The sequence below is a fragment of the Heterodontus francisci genome, chromosome 15, assembly GCF_036365525.1.
Source record: "Heterodontus francisci isolate sHetFra1 chromosome 15, sHetFra1.hap1, whole genome shotgun sequence".
Taxonomy (NCBI): domain Eukaryota; kingdom Metazoa; phylum Chordata; class Chondrichthyes; order Heterodontiformes; family Heterodontidae; genus Heterodontus; species Heterodontus francisci.
The window spans coordinates 84,058,613-84,072,012 of record NC_090385.1 but is presented as its reverse complement, the minus strand read 5'-3'; the positions used below and the strand labels follow the sequence as shown (position 1 = coordinate 84,072,012).

At 44.6% G+C, this 13,400-nt stretch overlaps 1 long non-coding RNA gene across 2 annotated transcripts in view; it reads left to right on the top strand.

Annotated features, from left to right (window-relative positions):
• Positions 1-11,950, top strand: part of LOC137377760 (uncharacterized) — a 90,160-nt gene extending 78,210 nt beyond the window's left edge. The window contains exons 3-4 of one of the 2 annotated variants that reach the window (XR_010976481.1): positions 11,167-11,331; positions 11,479-11,950. This is a non-coding gene — a long non-coding RNA (uncharacterized lncRNA). The remainder of the gene's footprint in view (positions 1-11,166; positions 11,332-11,478) is intronic. The other variant, XR_010976480.1, reaches the window with a different exon arrangement.
• Positions 11,951-13,400: the final 1,450 nt, after the last annotated feature.

Here is a 13,400-nt window from a genome sequence, read left to right as displayed (position 1 = left end):
TCTTGGTAGTGTGGAGGAACAGAGGGATCTTGGGGTCCATGTCCATAGATCGCTCAAAGTTGCCACCCAAGTTGATAGGGTTGTTAAGAAGGTGGATGGTGTGTTGGCTTTCATTAACAGGGGGATTGAGTTTAAGAGCCGCGAGGTTATGCTGCAGCTCTATAAGGCCCTGGTTCGACCACACTTGGAATATTGTGTTCAGTTCTGGTCGCCTCATTATAGGAAGGATGTGGAAGCTTTAGAGAGGGTGCAGAGGAGATTTACCAGGATGCTGCCTGGACTGGAGGGCATGTCCTACGAAGAAAGATTGAGGGAGCTAGGGCTTTTCTCATTGGAGCGAAGAAGGATGAGAGGTGACTTGATAGAGGGGTACAAGATGATGAGAGGCATAGATAGAGTGGATAGTCAGAGACTTTTTTCCAGGGTGGAAAGGGCTATCACCAGGGGGCATAATTTTAAGGTGATTGGAGGAAGGTTTCGGGGAGATGTCAGAGGTAGGTTCTTTACACAGAGAGTGGTGGGTGCGTGGAATGCGCTGCCAGCGGTGGTAGTAGAAGCAGATACATTAGGGGCATTTAAGCAACTCTTGGATAGGTACATGGATGATAGTAGAATGAAGGGTAGGTAGTTAGTTTGATCTTAGAGTAGGTTAAAGGTTCGGCACAACATTGTGGGCCGAAGGGCCTGTACTGTGCTGTACTGTTCTATGTTCTATGTTCTAAAGACAGGAGAAGGAAAGAGAGAAAGAGGAGAGAGAGAGAGAGGCTATTCCGGAAAGAATCTGAGGAGCGAGAGCTGACGCTGCTTGAGTTAGCTAGGGAACGACAGAGTAACCCGAGTGAAAGCATGGCCAATATGGAGGATCAGAATTCAGGCTTGGGTACAAGATTGCTAAAACTCACCCAATTGATTCCCAAATTCAATGAGAAAGATGTGGAAGCATTTTTCGTGTCTTTCGAGAAAATGGCAAGGCAGTTAAAATGGCCAGCTGAGACCTGGTCTCTTTTACTGCAAAGCCAACTGTCTGGAAAAGCCCATGAAGTCTATTCCTCATTGCCAGAGGAGAGTTCATCAAACTATGAACTGACCAAAACTGCTATCCTCGGGGCATATGAATGAGTACCTGAAGCCTACCGCCAGACCTTTAGAACCCTCAAAAAGCAAGCCAATAAAACCTATCTGGAGTTTGAAAGAAGTAAGCAGCTGACTTTTGACCAGTGGCTGAGGGCTTTAAAAATACAGCTCAGCTACGAGACACTCAGAGAAGTAATCCTGTTCGAGGAATTTAAAAACTCTCTCCCATTCTCAATAAAAATTCATGTCGAGGAACAGCAGATTCAGGGAGCCCAGCAAGCAGCCGTTCTGGCCGATGAATTATCATTAAAACATCAGTCGGTCTTCCAGGGGAAAAGCTTTCCTGATCACCCCCACAAGTCCAAAAGGGACAAAGGGTGGGAAGGTGACAGAAGTCCAGGCAGTCCTGAAAGAGAAATGAAAGCAGGAGACAGAAAGGGCCCTCCTCCAGCCAATAAGGAAGGTGCTGTGAGCAAGAGTGAGACCCGGAGACCTGTGTGCTTCCATTATAACAAAGCAGGGCATTTAAAAGCTGACTGCTGGAAATTAAAGGGGAAACCAGTAGGGTTAATCAGGGGTCACCTGCTCAGTGAAGACGAGGGTCTGATGGAAAACACTGAACAGGCTGTGGCTTTAACTGCAGTCAGGGTGCAACCCAGGAAGCTTACTACGGCCAGTGTAGGAAAAGTTAATAGGATTCCTGACGGTTATCAGGATATTGTATCTGAAGGGAAAGTAATCCCATATCCCTCAAGTGGGGCAAGAGTGATTCTCAGGGACACAGGGGCCACCAGATCCCTTTTACTGGAAAAAGGCCTGACCTTTCCCCCAGAGAGTTCAGTAAACACCAAAATTGTGGTGAATGGTATTGGAGGGCAGTGTATATCTATGCCTGTACAACAGGTGCACCTGGAGTGTGACCTAGTTTCAGGACCGGCGACTGTAGGGATTGTCCCTAGTTTGCCTGTGGATGGGGTTGACCTGCTCCTTGGTAATGATCTGGCAGGGGTGAAGGTGGTAGCCCCCCCCCGCCCCAGTAGTGAAAGAAAGGCCACAGGAGGTCAGAGAGACAGGGTGGTGGAAGGAGACGGTCTCCTGCAGAGTCCCTGAATGTGTAGTGGGTCAGGCCATGATCGAACCAGCTCCCCTAAAGGAGACTGCATTGACACTGCAGGCAAATGACCATGAGGTCTGCCTGTCCAAGACTTTCTTTGGAAAGTTAGGAGATCCAGGGAATGAATTAAATGCATTTTCCCTCTGTGAGGCTCAGTGAGCCGACCCAGTATTGTGAGGGTTAGCACAGGCTGCCCAGTCTGAAAGTGAAGCAGCGGGAGTCCCTGACTGCTACTATTTAAAGAATGAGGTGCTGATGGAGTTCTCCTCACAGACCTGAGGGCAAGGAGTGAACAGTAGTTTGCCAGTTAGTGGTGCCATAAAGGTATGGGGAAAAATATTAAGAAGGGCCCACGAGACTACAGTAGCTGTACATGCCAGTGTACGAAAGACCAAAACCCGCGTAAAGCAGCAGTTTGACTGCCCAGAACTCCATGAGGATGTGGTGGAGTACTGCAGGACTTGCCACGTGTGCCAAGTTGAGGGGAAACCCCAATCTACAGTGAAACCAGCACCCCTAAGTCCTGTACTGGTGTTAGGAGGACCCTCCAGCAGAGGGCTGGTGAACTGTAAGTGACCCCCGCCAAGAACAAAAGGGGACAGACAGGCACACAGCTAGCAAAAGTTTACAAAGAGAAGGGGAAAAAGTATCCCAGAAGGCAGGTTAAAGGAAGTCCAGGAAGACTCCCAGATGAAAACCCTACCACACGGTCAACCAACCCAGAAGAATGTGAAAAGTTAGAACCCACATCCTCTTATATAAATGCAGACTCTAGAAGCACCCCACCAGAGTTGCTGACAGCAGTTACAGGAACCTGCAGGGACAAAGTGAGACCTCTAGGGGACAGAGAAACCATGAGGGTGATGCCTCACCTAGTTGAAGGGGCACTGGAAAATGCAGTTAATAGATTTATAGAGAAATACAGCACTGAAACAGGCCCTTCAGACCACCGAGTCTGTGCCACCCATTTATACTAATCCTACATTAATCCCATATTCCCTCTCACATCCCCACAATTCTCCTACCTACCTACACTAGGGGCAATTTACAATGGCCAATTTACCTATCAACCTGCAAGTCCTTGGCTGTGGGAGGAAACAGGAGAACCTGGTAGAAACCCACGCAGTCACAGGAAGAACTTGCAAACTCCACACAGGCAGTACCCAGAACTGAACCTGGGTCACTAGAGCTGTGAGGCTGCGGTGCTAACCACTGCGCTACTGTGCCGCCCAAAAAGTTGGAACAAATACTTGCAGGTAGCAGTGTCCCGAGAACAAAGGGGAGAGTTACAGAGGCTCCTCCTCCATAGTCAGAGGAAATGGGAAGCACCCATCCCCTGAAGCCAAAAGTCTTTGCATGAATCAGAGAGTACAGGATAGACCCGCACCATTCACCAACCCCCGCTCCCGCACGAACTCTCCTGGAGAAAGAAAAGGGGGAAATTAAAGCAACCCTGGCGCCCCCAGATCAGACCATCTTAATGAGCTTCAAGACTGGTGAATGAATGGAAATGAATGAGAGAAATGCATGGTTTCTTTGCTGAAAGCCTTCTGAAAGTCCAAATAAACCACATCCACTGGCTCCCCTTCATCAATTCTACCAGTTACATCCTCGAAGAATTCTAGTAGATTTGTCAAGCATGATTTTCCGTTCGTAAATCCATGCTGACTCTGCCCGATTCTACAACTGCTCTCCAAGTGCTCTGCTATAAAATCTTTGATAATGGACTCTAGAATTTTCCCCAAAACCAACATCAGGCTGACTGGTCTATAATTCTCTGCTTTCTCTCTACCTCCCTTTTTAAATAGTGGGGTTACATTAGCTACCCTCTAATCTGTAGGAACTGTTCCAGAGTCTATAGAATCTTGGAAGATGACCACCAATGCATCCACTATTTCTAGGGCCACTTCCTTAAGTACCCTGGGATGCATACCATCAAACCCTGGGGATTTATCAGCCTTCAATCCCATCAATTTCCCCAACACCATTTCTCTACTAATACTGATTTCCTTCAGTTCCTCCCTCTCACTAAGCCCTGTGTTCCCCAACATTTCTGGTATGATATTTGTGTCCTCCTTTGTGAAGACAGAACCAAAGTATGCATTTATTTGGTCAGCCACTTCTTTGTTCCCCATAATAAATTCCCCTGTTTCTGACTGTGAGGGATCTACATTTGTCTTGACCAATCTTTTTCTCTTCACATACCTATAGAAACTTTTACAGTCAGTTTTTATGTTCCCCGCAAGCTTGCTCTCAAACTGTATTTTCCCCTTCTTAATCAATCCCTTGGTCCCCTTTTGCTGAATTCTAAACTGCTCCCAATCCTCAGGTCTGTTGTTTTTTTTCTGGTGAATTTATATGCCTCTTCTTGGATTTAATGTTATCTCTAATTTCCCTTGTAAGGCATGGTTTGGCTACCTTTCCCGTTTTACTTTTGCACCAGACAGGGATAAACAATTGTCGCAGTTCATCCATGTGCTCTTTAACTGTTTGCCATTGCCTATCCACCATCATCCCTTTAAGCAACGGTTCCCAATCCATCATAGACAACTTGCGCCTCATACCTTCATAGTTTACTAAGATTCAGAACCCTAGTCTCAGAATCAACTACATCACTCTCCATCTTGATGAAGAATTCCATCATATTATGGTCGCTCATCCCCAGGAGTCTCGCAACACTAGAGTATCAATTATTCCTCTCTCATTACACAATACCCAGTCTAGGATGGCCTGTTCTCTAGTTGGTTCCTCAATGTATTGGTCCAGAAAACCATCCCGTATACACTCCAAGAATTCCTCCACACGGTATTGTGACTAATTTGATTTGCCCAATCTATATGCAGATTAAAGTCACCCATAATTACAGATATTCCTTTGTTGCATGCATCTCTAATTTCCTGTTAATGCCATTCCCAACATCACCACTACAGTTTGGGGGTCTATATACAACCCCCACTAACATTTTTTGCCCCTTAGTGTTTCTCAGCTCTACCCATACAGATTCTACATCGTCAGAGCTAATATCTTTCCTCACTATTGCTTTAATTTCTTCTTTAACCAGCAATGCAACTCCACCACCTTTTGCTTTTTGTCTGTCCTTCCTAAATACTGAATACGCTTGGATGTTCATTTCCCATCCCTGGTCACCTTGCAGCCATGTCTGCGTAATCCTGACTATATCATACCTGTTTACATCTATTTGTGCGATTAATTCATCCACTTTATTGCGAATGCTCTGCCTATTTAGGCACAAAGCCTTAAGGCTTGTCTTTTTAACATTACTTGTCCCCTTCCCACTATTTTTCACTGTGGCCCTGTTTGATTCTGGCCCTTGATTTCTCTGCCTATCACTTTTCTTATTCCCCTTACTGTCTTTTGTTCTTTTCTTTGATCCCCCCTTCTCTGACTCCTTGCAAAGGTTCCCATCCCCCTGCCATTTTAGTTTAAACCCTCCCCAACCACTCTAGCAAATACTCCCCCTAGGGCATCAGTCCCGGTCTTGCCCAGGTGTAAACCGTCCAGTTTGTATTGGTCCCATCTCCCCCAGAACTGGTCCCAATGTCCCAGGAATCTAAAACCCTCCCCTTCACACCATCTCTTTAGCCATGTATTCATCCAATATATCCTGCTATTTCTACTCTGACTAGCACGTGGCACTGCTAGTAATCCTGAGATCACTACCTTTGAGGTCCTACTTTTCAACTTACTTCCTAGCTCCCTATATTCTGCTTTTAGGACCTCATTTTTTTTTACCTACGTCGTTTGTACCAATGTGTACCACGACCACTGGTTGTTCACCCTCCCCCTTCAGAATGTCCCGTAACCCCTCTGAGACATCTTTGACCTGAGCACCAGGGAGGCAACATACCATCCTGGAGTCTCTTTTGCGGCCACAGAAATGCCTATCTATTCCCCTTACAATTGAATCCCCTGTAACTATCGCTTGGTTATAACACCGCCAGAAAGCTAAATATTTAACAATACGTGCACTCTCCTAATGCTCAGCCCACTTATGGGAATGACTAGCACTGTATCTGGGAGACAATCTAAGGCAAGACCCTAAACTTGTAGCAACTTGGCTTAGTTGGTTGTATTCTCACCCCACTCCAAGACTTAGGATATGTTCTAAGATGACACTGAGAGATTGCTAAGATGACACTGAGAGATTAATGTTAAAGATCCCACAGTAGTATTCAAAAAAGGAAGGAATTCCACAGTGTCAGTCCAATATTCTTCCCTTACTCACGCTACCAAAACCAGATTAAACTGATCATTCAACTCATTGCTGTTTGTGGGAACTTGCGGTGTACAAAATGGCTCCTGCATTTGCCTACACAGCAACAGTGACTGTGCTTCAAAATAGTTCATTCATTGTATGTGAAGCAGTTTAGGATGTATCTGAGAGACATGATAAAGCATGTTTTTTTTTCCTTTCAAAATAAATTTCATTGCTGCTGACAAATATAAAGAAAAGAATGCGATAAGTTTAGAGATACAGCACTGAAACAGGCCCTTTGGCCCACTGAGTCTGTGCCAACCATCAACCACCCATTTATACTAATCCTACACTAATTCCATGTTCCTACCACATCCCCACCTGTCCCTATATTTCCCTACCACCTACCTATACTAGGGGCAATTTATAATGGCCAATTTACCTATCAACCTGCAAGTCTTTGGCATGTGGGAGGAAACTGGAGCACCTGGAGGAAACCCATGCAGACACAGGGAGAACTTGCAAACTCCACACAGACAGTACCTGGAATTGAACCTGGGTTGCTGGAGCTGTGAGGCTGTGGTGCTAACCACTGCGCCACTGTGCCACACAGATAAAATATATGATTGGGTACCCTGGAAATGTTCTAATCCAAAACTGATCAGATTATACACAAACATGAAATTTTGTTGGATTGTGTTAGACTTGTCAAATATGGTAAATTATATAGCCTATGTTATAATATTCATGCATCTGATACATGTCAAATAAATGTTAATTATTTCTCCTGTTCACATACTTCACTGAACACTGCATCAACTAGTTCAAATGAGATTTTACTATGGGCTGAATTTTTTGTAGGAGGCGGGGCTACCGACACCAGGCCGAAAAGATGGGGGGAGCCCCGCCTCTGCATTTTTGTGCCCCCCCCCACCCCCCCGTCCCCCGAGTAATCCTCCAGTATTTTTAAATGTAAGTTTCAGGAGGCAGAATCCTCGTGCCTTTATAGACGGGTATCCCGCCTCCATGAGCTGTCAGCCAGTCAGAGGGCCTGCAGCTCAGCAGTATTGGCAGTGCCACCGGGAGCAATGGTCACTGTCGGTACTGCAGAGTTCTCGGACCCAGGCCCAGCAGTGGAACCCCGGACCTGAGCTAGGTGAGGCGGGGTCACCTGGGCCATTCTGCAAGATCCCGGTGAGGGGGAGCTGGGGGTGGTCTTGCGGTCCAGGGGAGGAGGGTCCTGGAGGGTGAATTGGTTCCCATTGTGGGTCCTCCATGGGCCACAAACTGCCCATGGAGGAGGAAAACCTCCCCAAGCCCACAAGGAGGGTGCCTCATTTTACAAGACATGCTCCTCACGTGGAGGAGGCCACCCTGCTGTTTGTAAGGTGCCAGTGGCAGCGGGAAAAGACCCCTAATTGGCTGTTAATAGATCACTTAAGGACCTCAGTTGGCCTCTGGGCAGGAGGTCCATCATCAGCCTATCCCGCCCTGGGTACATCCCTGGGAGACGGGGAGGCGATGGGCTCTCCGGCCCACCACCGCACCCCCCCCCCCCACCCACATTCCCGCCACCCATTGCGATACTCTGTGCCCCCCATCTCTGATCCCGTCCTAGGGGGCGGGGCCTGTAAAATCCAGCCTTATGTGTGTGTATTTGGAGTACATTTTTTAACTGGGAAATTGTTAAGTCCTTTCCTAACTTCTTTCATTTTTGAAAGGGGAAATGAGGGTTGAATTTGTAGTCACTAAGTTGAGGAATATCAGCACTAGGAAATGTTTACAGTCTTTGAAAGACATCAGAATGGCATTTTAAGCTGAGGTTTAACACTAACCGGATTCTACCCCAACAATGTATCTAAACTCCAGCCTCAGACACTTTCTCCCCCTCCTCCCTCAATATCAGTCTGAATTTTTCTATTGCTGACACAAGCCTTCTTTAGGACTTCTGAGTAATATTAATAAAAGATCTTTAGAAGCAAATTCTAAGCAGTTCTGTGCTGCAAAATCATGTTTCTCCAACTCCTAGTAACAAGATTTTGTACTATCTTGTCAATGTGCTATTTGAATTGAATAAGGAAAACAGTCTCTGGGCCAAATTAACAGTTTATTTTCAGGGTTCTTCTTATCAGGGTATCTACATGAACACTTAGCATGAGGTATAGACCCGTGACATCACATCCTGTGAGATGCTTATGGTCTATATACGTAATCTATCCAGCAACCACTTATGTACATCTCCCCCCAATTCTTTGACTTCATTCATCAGGTCTGTAACTCTATAGGGTTATCATGACTCTGCAATATCATGTTCTTCTTTCATTTGTTTGGGGTATTGGGTCTTTCAGTTCTTCTCCCTCACTTTCCTGTGTGTGAGTGGAACTATCGGAAGACTCATGTTCTCTGTCTTCACTGTCGTGTGGGTGATCTGTTGTTGGTTGTGTCACCAGCTCATCAGCTCTCTCTGGCAGCTGATTCTTTTGATCTTTTTTCAATTCTTTATTCAGATGTGACAGTACTGAAGATTTTCTATTTCTCCTTATCCATACTTGGTCTGTCTGAACTCTGTAGGACCGAAGATATGGAGATTTCTCTATCACTTCCCCCATATCAGCCCTGGTCTTTAATCCAAACCAAATCTCCAGGTCGTTGGTCTGTTTGATTCTTTGCTCTGTAACGCCTATCATGATTCTCTGTTTTAGATGACCTTTTATTCTTTTCACTCTCCCTTACCCTTTCCCGGTCGTCGGCACCGACTCGTGGCTGAAGAGTTCTTGGGAGTGTGGGTAATTGTGTCCTCAACCTCCTACCCATTAGCAACTCACATGGCGCCCCTTCTGGAGTGGCGTTGATCGGTAATTTAACAGTGCTAGCTGAAAATCCTCGTTCTTCTTCAGTAGCATTTTCATGGTTCAAATGCTTCTCTCCACTTCTCCATTGTCCTGGAGGTACCTCAGTGAATTCATAACATGGACAAACCCAAACGTTACTACGAACTGCTGGAATGTCTAATTTGCAAATTGTGGACCATTATCAAAGATCACTAGTACTGGAATGCCATGTGTGGCGAAAACCTCTTTCAGTGACTTTATCACGGCTTCAGAACTCTGGCCATGTATTGGTTTGACTTCAACCCATCTAAAGTAATAATCCACGACAATTCAAACAGGTCCATTCCTAGGCACTCCCCTGGCCCGGACGAAAACAAAGTCAACATCCGTGGCTCTCTGGAGTCCTGTCTGGTAGTAGCACATGTAATACAATTGGAGATCATGTCTTCAATCTCCTTGGAAATCCCCAGCCACCATACCAAGTTCCTAGTTCTTTGCTCTACACTTGGTGATTCCTAAGTGCCCTTGGTCTAGTTTCTTTAGGATGTCTAATCGGAAAGCACTAGGAATAACTAGTCTTTCGTCGCAGACTAGTAAGTCGTTGACAATAGTAAGAGGGCTTCTTTGCTCATAATACTTTTGCAGGATTGGGTTATTCAGCATATATTCTGGCCAACCTTCTTGGCAGAACTGTCTTACTTTTTCGCAGACTTCGTCCTCTTTCTGTAGGTTTCGAATTTGGCATAATCTTTGAGCAGTTGCCGGCAAATCTTGGGTTATCGCTAAAGCAAAGACTTCCACTTCCTCCAAAAATGAGACATCTCCCAGTTCAGGTAAATCCCTTGATGCTCTCGATAGTGCGTCAGCTGTCACCTGCTTTTTCCCTGGGACATATTCAGTTGTTGTGTCATACCTCATTAGTCGTAGTCGCAATCTCTGTACCTTTGGGGGTAATTTTGTTAACTCCTTGGAATTAAGCAACATTTCTAGTGGCTTGTGGTCAGTTTCGATCTTGACCTTGAGGTCCAAAATTTTTTCGCATGACCACATTGCTGCTAATACTTCCTTTTCAATCACTGTGTACCTTCGTTCTGTCTCTGACAGCGAACAAGAGGCAAAATGCACTGGCCTGCATTGTCCATCTTTTTGAACCTGGAACAGGGCAGCACCTAATCCTGTTGACGATGCACCTGCTGCAATAATGGTCTCTAGTTCTAGATCATAATGTGCCAAAATGTCCGGTGAAGTCAACATTTCTTTGATCTTCTCAAAAGAATCTTTCTGTCCGTCTCCCCAGCACCAGGCACTGCTGTTCTTTAGCAGTTGTAGAGGCTCGTTAATAGTTGCTAGATTTGTCAGAGATTTCCCTACCTGGTTAACCATACCCATAAATCACTATAGATCTGTTCCATTCCTTGGCTCTGGGAAATTATTTATTGCCTTCATCTTCTGGGAATTTATCGTAATTTCAGACCCATCAATTATAGAGTCATAGAGACATGGAGAGATACAGCACTGAAACAGGCCCTTCAGCCCACCGAGTCTGTGCCGACCATCAACCACCCATTTATACTAATCCTACATTAACCCCATATTTCCTACCACATCCCCACAATTCTCCTACCTCCTACCTACACTAGGGGCAATTTACAATGGCCAATTTACCTATCAACCTGCAAGTCTTTGGCGGTGGGAGGAAACCCATGTGATCACAGGGAGAACTTGCAAACTCTGCACAGGCAGGACCCAGAACTGAACCCGGGTCGCTGGAGCTGTGAGGCTGCGGTGCTAACCAGTGTGTGACCAAGGAACCTCACAGTCAACTGTGAGAATGCGCACTTGTCAGTTAATGTGAGCCCTGCCTCCTGTAATCTATGTAATGCTGCTTTTACCCTTGTGTTGTGCTCTTCTTGGTTTGCTCCATGAATCAGAACATCATCCATGTGGCAGATGATTCTATCCAACCCTTCTAGGATTGTTGACATTGTCGGCTGGAATATCTCTGGTGCCAACGATACCGAAAGGCAATCTGTTGAAGCAGAATCTGCCAAAGGGCATGATAAAAGCGGTTAACAGTTTAGACTCCTCATCTAAAGGTAATTGCCAGAACCCGCCTTATGCATCCAACTTTGTGAATATGGAACTTTTTCCCAATTTTGCAAGGCTGTTGACGACTGATGCCATCAGGTGAACTTCCCTCTGTACCACCTTTTATGATCCTAAAGTGTTTTTTTCTTTTCCAGGAAATATGTGGTATGTCTTTAAGGCTGGAAAAGGATTGGTACCACTTTAAAACAGCAAGCTGCAGGGACTGAGTCAAAGTCAGGCTTTTGAGAGACAGTTGGCAGACACAGACAGACAGCTGGACCAGCATGAATGGAACAGAGATCTCTGATAAGTTAAACTGAAGGAAGGGAAGTTAGACTGTGACAATCTTTTATCCCTCAAAAATTCTAAAGCCAAATAAATTCATTAAAAAGAGTTTGCAAGTTGTTAATTGCTGAATTCATTGCTGGAGAAGAAAAGCATAATTTCAACTGCTAAACTAGACTATGGACTGTCTACTGTTGAAGAACCTTCCCCCCACCCCCATCGGATGGCTGAGAGAACTTCAAGCAACCTCAGACTGTTTCACATTGGAAAATTTTACTTCGGCAGGAGCGTAAATCTGCAAGGACACTAATATTTCAATTTTAAATGTTGTTTATATCTTAGCGGTGTTTAAGAATTTAGTTTTTCTAATTAAACAGTTAATTTGTTAATCTAAAGACAACTGGTTTGGTTCGCTTCATTTGGGGGTTAATAGATGGTACAGCTTGGCTGGGTTTTTCTTTAATTTGGAAAGTATAAAATGATATCTTAGGCGATCTGTGGAGGGGTGGGACTGAATCAACAGTGTGTTTCTCCCACCACAATCAGAATCATATCTTTTGATTGGGGGCTTTGACTTGAGCGGCCGGTCGTAACATATTAAATTGGGGGCTCGTCCAGGATTGAATCATATTTAATTAAGCGCTTGTGTCTGGGATCAGAATCAGACTAATTTGGAGGGTTCGCATTTGGAATCATATTAATTACTTGTCTCTGGGATAACATATTTAAATTGGGGTCTTGCATCTGGCATCGTATTTAATTTCTCTTGCATTTGGGATCATATCAATTGGAAACTCAATTGTTGGGATCTAAATCTAACACCAATTACAAAGAAATAAAAGAACCAGGTCTCTTGTATAATAAGATACAGGCCATACCATTGTAATGGCATTAGCGTTTGCAGCAGAGTTTTTGGGAAAGCAGATTGTTTCCCTGAGTGACTTGATAACTTTAACCAAGAACAAATGAAAAGAATTGGCAGTGAAATTGGGGTTGGAATTGAAATTAGGTGCCAAAAAAGTGGAGCTAATTGATATAATAGCCAAACATCAGAAAGTATTGAAAGAAGCTGCTGCTGCTGTTGATGATGATGATGATGAAGGACAATATGAAGAACAAGAAGGTAGTAGGTCTTAGAGTGATGAAGTGGTATTGTCTAGGATTCAGGTAGAAATTAAAAAACTTGAGACTGGAAAAGAATTAAGAAAACTTGAATTGGAAAAAGAGGAAAGGGAAAAAGAAAAAGCAATAGCAATAAGAAAACTTGAATTGGAGGAAAGGGAGAAAGAGAGATCATTTCAGAGAGACAGTGAAAGAGAAGAAAGGGAATTTAAGTTAAAAGAAATGGAACTAAGACAAAAGGGCAGTCTTAAATCCAGGGAAAATTCGGGTCAGGAAGAATCTGAATTTATCTCAGGACCCAGCGAAAAGTCATTTAAATTTATAGAGGCTCTTCCTAAGTTTGAGGAAAGGGACATGGAGGCATTTTTCATATCTTTTGAAAAAATAGCCAAACAGATAAAATGGCCGAAAGAAAGTTGGACACTGGTAGGTTGGTAGGCAGAGCTCATGAAGCTAATGCCATGCTTCCTGAAGAGGCTTCTGCAGATTATGAGATGGCAAAAAAGGCTACTCTCGCTGCCTATGAGTTAGTCCCTGAAGTTACCTCAGAAGTTTAGGAACTTATGGAGATTGGCTGGGCAGACATACTTAGAATTTGAGAGGGTGAAGCAAATTAATTTTGACCGTTGGATATGGGCATTAAAGATAGAAACCAGATATGAGAAACTTC